Raw genomic sequence first — 6000 nt, forward strand, 5'->3', positions numbered from 1 at the left:
ACTGCCACAATAAAGGTTGACATGTTTCAGTAATCTTCTAGCCAGCATGACTAGAGAATGCCGATGCACCGTTCAGAGTTTCATGGGTAATTATGAAGACCTCTGCGGCGGTTAGAGGTTGCGTGTCATATTTTCCTCGCTAAGGTTACGAGTCCCTCGGGGAGCTGGATTGTGATTACTCGCTCAAAAAAGTGCCCCTTCCTTGTTCCTATCTCTAGCAGGGAGACGAAGCCAATGCTCGGCAGGATAGCCGCATTTAAACTTTCGATTTTTTTTCCCGAGGGGAGGGGCGTGGTAAGCAATATAACTTTTGTCTAACTAAGCTTTAAACTTGGGCTAGTTAGTTCTGCATTACTTGACGAAAAACAGTGGTTAAGCAAAGAGGGTAATTCACAAACGCGAGCGTTGACCTGCAACTAAGCTTTTGCTTATCGCAACAGGCAATAGGAAGGTGAAGTGACTGATTCTTCGTCCTCGTTAGGAGCAGTTTTTTGTCAAACAATAATTATTGTCCCTGCCAGCATTAACATTTTGCAATCCCTTGTGAATTAAAATGAGTGCTATGCTTTTGGTGGCATTTGTTTTGTGTAGTGGCTTTTTACTGTACAAGAAGGACAAGCAGCATTGTTTTTTTACTCCTTCTAATGTAAAATAGCGTGTCATTCCCGTTCTAAGTAACTACTATCACGCTTCCTGCAGAAATGTCAGGGCATTGCATTTGAACCGTCAGTTTACATACAATTCGCGAGTGTTGTATTTTGCGCGCTTCGCTGCTTGGGTGCGTCAATACATCCAGCAACAAATTGCAACGTAGTTCAAGCTACTGTGGCGGCCAGAGTATCAGGAAGACTGCTGACAACATCAGAGCGAGAAGTCGGTGCACAGAAAATTTCCTAGGACAGTTGCAAGTTGGGCGAGTTGGTACGTGTTCATACTTAATCACAGCGCGAAAGACGGGACAGACAGAAAGATTAACCACTGGACAGGCGCTCACTCTCCACTAAATTTATTGAAAACCCGCAACAAACATTTATACTGAAGGCAAACAACGCCGCACGTGTCAAAGCATACAAAAAACCAAAGAGAACCAGATAAAAGTGCAAACGGGAACAAGGCTTATTTATCGTTATCCATGAACTGGACCTCTTTATCAGTAAGCACCACTCAAGGGTGGCTCACACACTTATCGCCCCTCTTGCTAATGTGATAGGCTTCAACTATATCACGGTGTAGCTGCTTCGGGTGCTTGGTAAGAATATCAGTTTCTTGAAACACCGGTTCGCAGCCGCACGTGTGGCAGTGTGAGGGCAAAGGCGGTCGCGGACGTTTGTTAAAGGAGAGCGCATGCTCTCGCAATCTAACATTAGCACACCTACCCGTCTGCCCTATGTATGATGCGCCGCACCTGAGAGCGACTCGGTACACGACACTGGTTTGGCAGTCCACATACCTGTGCTCATGGTTTGTGCCACACCCTGATTTTGGGGCCCTTTCTTCCAACGAAGCCTTTCTTTGTACGGCAGCGTACAATCCCTCCAATTTACGTGTGGCGGAAAAAACCACCGTGACACCATACCGACTGGCAACGTTCTTCAAACCATGCGACGTACGGTGCACATATGGAATCACGGCCAATTTACTTCTTTCCTGTTTTTTTCCTTTCCTTGTCAGGGTTCCCGCGAGACTTAAACACATGATAAGGTAAACACACGTACCACGACAGGTCAATGTATCACGGAAAACCGACTTGATTGATTGATTGTAGCGTTTAACGCGCCGACGCAACGCAGGCGATGAGGCGCGCCGTAGTGGAGGGCTCCGGATTAATTTTGACCACCTGGGGATCTTTATCGTGCGCCGAAATCTCGTACACACGGGCGTTTTTGCTTTTCGCCTCCATCAGAAAAGCGGCCGCCGCGGCCGGGAATCGAACCCGCGACCTCGTGCTCAGCAGCGCAACGCCTTAGCCACTGAGCCACCGCGGCTGGTAGTAACACAGCCTACGAATCATTCTTGAAGGTTTTTTAAACTGCATATGACGCTAACTTCCCTTTGCTTACAACTCAACCTCATCCGCGTAATATACGAAAGCCGTGGATCACGAGGGAATTACTGAATAAAATCAAAACCAAGTATAAATTGTACAGAAAATTTTTGAATTCACGCGAGCTGTCTGATTTTAAAGTATTTAAGTCTTTTCGTAACCAACTTACAAAAGATATATGTAAAGCCAGAACAAATTATTATAATGTCTCGTTTGACGCCTGCATGAATGATACGAAGAAAGTTTGGAATAAACTTAACTCAATTTTGAATCGTAAAACTGAAGTACCACATACTGTGCAAATCCGTAAGGATGGACTTGAAATTGCCGAACAATTAGTCCCTGATATGTTTAATGAGCATTTCACCAGCATAGGCAGCAGTAACTGCGATCTCAATGCTTGCCGTTTTATCAGGACCAACTCTGTCGACACTATCTTTCTTTATCTTACCAGTGAATCAGAGGTAATTCGTATTTTCCAGGAGATTAACAATAGCAGTACCTGTGATGCTGACGGCCTGCAAATTAAACCAGCCAAGTTTGTCATTAATGTTGTTGCTCCAGTATTAGTTTATGTTTATAATCTATGCCTATCATCAGGAACCTTTCCTCAAAAAATGCAAGTGGCGAAGGTTCTTGCATTGTTCAAAAAAGGAAATAGAGCATCGGTATCTAACTACAGGCCGATTTCTATACTTCCTATCTTTTCTAAAGCTTTGGAAAAAATTATCTTTAATGGCCTATCCAACTTTCTGAAAAAGAACTCAATGTTATCGAATTGTCAGTATGCATTCAGAAAACGAAGGTCGACACATCTAGCGTTACTTGAGCAAAAAGAATTCATTCTGAAAGACATTGAAAAACGACAACTTACATTAGGTGTTTTAATCGACTACAGCAAAGCCTTCGATAGTATAAATCATAAACTACTGCTCGAAAAAATGCGTTACTATGGTATCCGCGGCATAGCTCTAGAACTTATAACGTCATACTTAGGTCACAGAAGCCAATTTGTTCAGGTAAATAATCTTCGCTCTAAAATCAGACAATTGCACTCAGGCGTACCACAAGGCAGTATTTTAGGGCCCCTTCTCTTCAACATGTACATTAATGACATTGTGAACGTTGACACTAATACAAAATACATAATTTAGGCTGATGATGTTACTCTCCTTGTTTCATCTTGTGATGTCATGCAGTTGGTACAAACCGCTAATGAAGTGCTTGAAAAAATACACAGATGGTCAGCGGACAACGGCTTAAGAATTAACGTAGATAAAACGAAAGCGATGCTTTTTCAATCCAAAAACAGAAATATCCTTTTACCGGCTGATATAATGTTAAACCACTCCAAAATTGAACTGGTGATGTCTGCAAAAACGCTAGGTGTTTTTTTCGACCAAGACATGTCTTGGAATACACACATTAATTTTCTCGCAGGGCAACTTTCGCGCATAGTTGGAATGGTATATTCTGTACGTGACCTTCCGTATAAAGTCAAGTTACTGTTGTACAATTCACTATTTTTAAGTAATTTTAACTATTGTTGTCTCGTGTGGAGCACAACTTCTGCAACTAATATAAATAGGTTATTTTTGCTACAGAAAAAAATTATTCGGCTTCAATGTAATGGACGTTACGATGCTCCTACTACCCCTTTGTTTAGTAAACTTTGTCGACCTAAGATTCAGGACCTGCTTAAGTACCGCTTAGCCTACACATATACTCTAGAACGCAAAAACAATACTAACAACATTTCGTTGATAGCTAATCTTCAAATTAATCATACACCCTATCCGACTAGACTGTCTGAACGTTGGAAAGTTCCTCGCCCACGTACAAACTACACTTTGCAGATGATTGGGTATACCCTTCCGAAGTTGTTGAATGGACTTGCATTTATTGACTTTGATATTGACTCATGTACAAAATCTATGCTGTTTAACTTGTTTGTTCGGAAAGATTATGATGTTTGAGAATAGTTCCTTGCTGTGTTTGTGCGGTTTATTGCGTATATTTTTTTATCACTACTGCCTTCACGTCCTTATATCCACTTATTGATGCGGTATCTATTGTAGTTTTGAACATATTGTATTTTCCGTGCTAGTTTTGTTTGTCACCCACAAGTGGTGTCTATGTACTGCTTTTTTTTGTTAGTTTTCCCCGCCGCTGTTGTTGTTTATGTTGTTTCTGTTGACCGTGAAGGATGTAGGGCTTCGTCAAGTTGCTGAGTGCAGCTTTTTACCCTATTTTCCGCCATAACGGTGTACGTTTATGGAAATAAACTTCAACTTCAACTTCAACTTGACATGCCTGATCAACTTGTTCGCACAACTCCAGAGCGCTGCCCTAGGGTAACCTGCCGCCTCTAGCCTCTTTAACTGACCTTCCAAGCTCTCCTTCACTGTATGGTGGCAGGAGTGGGTTAAGGCTGAGCGCAACACAGAAAAACACACTCCATTTTTCACTAATTTAGAATGACCTGAGTCATAACTTATGAGGGGTTTCTCAGAGCGAGGCAAGTGCACCCAACAGACATGGCCTACCTCAAATCTTAAATGGAGGTCAAGGAACTGCAGCTCTTGCTGTTGTGGAAGCTCAACAGTAAACTTCAACCCGAAACCACTTTCTCGGAACACTTTCAAGAGACCTATGGCCATACGGGGTAAATCAGCAGAGTTCACAAAGGCAAGGTAATCATCCACATATCTAAAAATGTTACTTGCCATACCACACAAGTTTCGCTCAATGGCACGGTCAACCCTGCTAAGAAAAATATCGCTGAGTACTGGCGCAACACATGATCCAATACAAACACCTAATCTTTGCACAAACAACGACCCTTCCCAGTCTACAAAGGTAGAGTGCCGGTAGAAAGTTAGAAGTTCTAAAAAGGACTCAACAGAAATTCCACAACGGCTTATGAAGACCTGTTCATCATTGGCTTCGACAATGCACATCTTCACGCTTTTCATCAGCTCGACATGTGGCAGGGAATAAAAAAGGTCTTCTACGTCAACACTGAGGGCTCGGCAGTCCCTTGGACTGTCTAGCTTCAAGAATTCCACAATTCGAGCTGAATTAGGAACCCGAAAGGGGTCAATAATGGTTAGGCTTGACCGGTTCGAGTCGAAGCTGTCTCCAGCCGAAGCTCCAGCCGAAGCTCTCTCCGAAGCTCTCTCCAGCCGAAGCTCTCTCCGGTCGACACAGTGGTTGCCACAAGGTCCACCGCTAGCAGGGTTACTGACGATCAACGGTCTAGGTGCATCTCGGAGTGCGTGGACACTTTGGCTCGGACTGTAGGTAGGCCTAGGGTGCAGGGGGACATTAGTCCTGCTGTTGATTTTTTCGTGTCAAATGGTCTGCGCGTCATGGTGTCGGACAAGGAGGGATACTTTGTAGTTCTTCATGAAGGCATGTTCGCAGAAAAAAGTGCCAAAGCTATGGACAAGAATTTTGTGCAATTGCAAGCAAACCCGTCAAAAGTGAAGGAGAGGGCGTTGGCCCTCCTAAACGACCTTAGTTTGGAACGCTTGGTATCTGGTGTTAAGTCCGCTAAGAAAGGTCACCTCGACGTCTTCTTTTCGGCAAAAACCCATAAACAAGACCTTCCCTTCAGGGCTATTGTTTCTGAACGAGAGTCTTGGCAGCGGGTAGTGTCGGGGTACCTACAACTGCACCTGTCTAGCCTAACCATTACTGACCCCTTTCGGGTGCCTAATTCAGGTCGAATTGTGGAATTCTTGAAGCTAGACAATCCAAGGGACTGCCGAGCCCTCAGTGTTGACGTAGAAGACCTTTTTTATTCCCTGCCACATGTCGAGCTAATGAAAAGCGTGAAGATGTGCATTGTCGAAGACGATGATGAACAGGTCTTCATAAGCCGTTGTGGAATTTCTGTTGAGTCCTTTTTAGAACTTCTAACTTTCTAACTGCCCTCTACCTTTGAAGACTGG

The sequence above is a fragment of the Haemaphysalis longicornis genome, unplaced genomic scaffold (assembly GCF_048455015.1).
Source record: "Haemaphysalis longicornis isolate Haplotype H1 unplaced genomic scaffold, Haemaphysalis longicornis Haplotype H1 scaffold_2, whole genome shotgun sequence".
In the NCBI taxonomy this organism is placed as follows: domain Eukaryota; kingdom Metazoa; phylum Arthropoda; class Arachnida; order Ixodida; family Ixodidae; genus Haemaphysalis; species Haemaphysalis longicornis.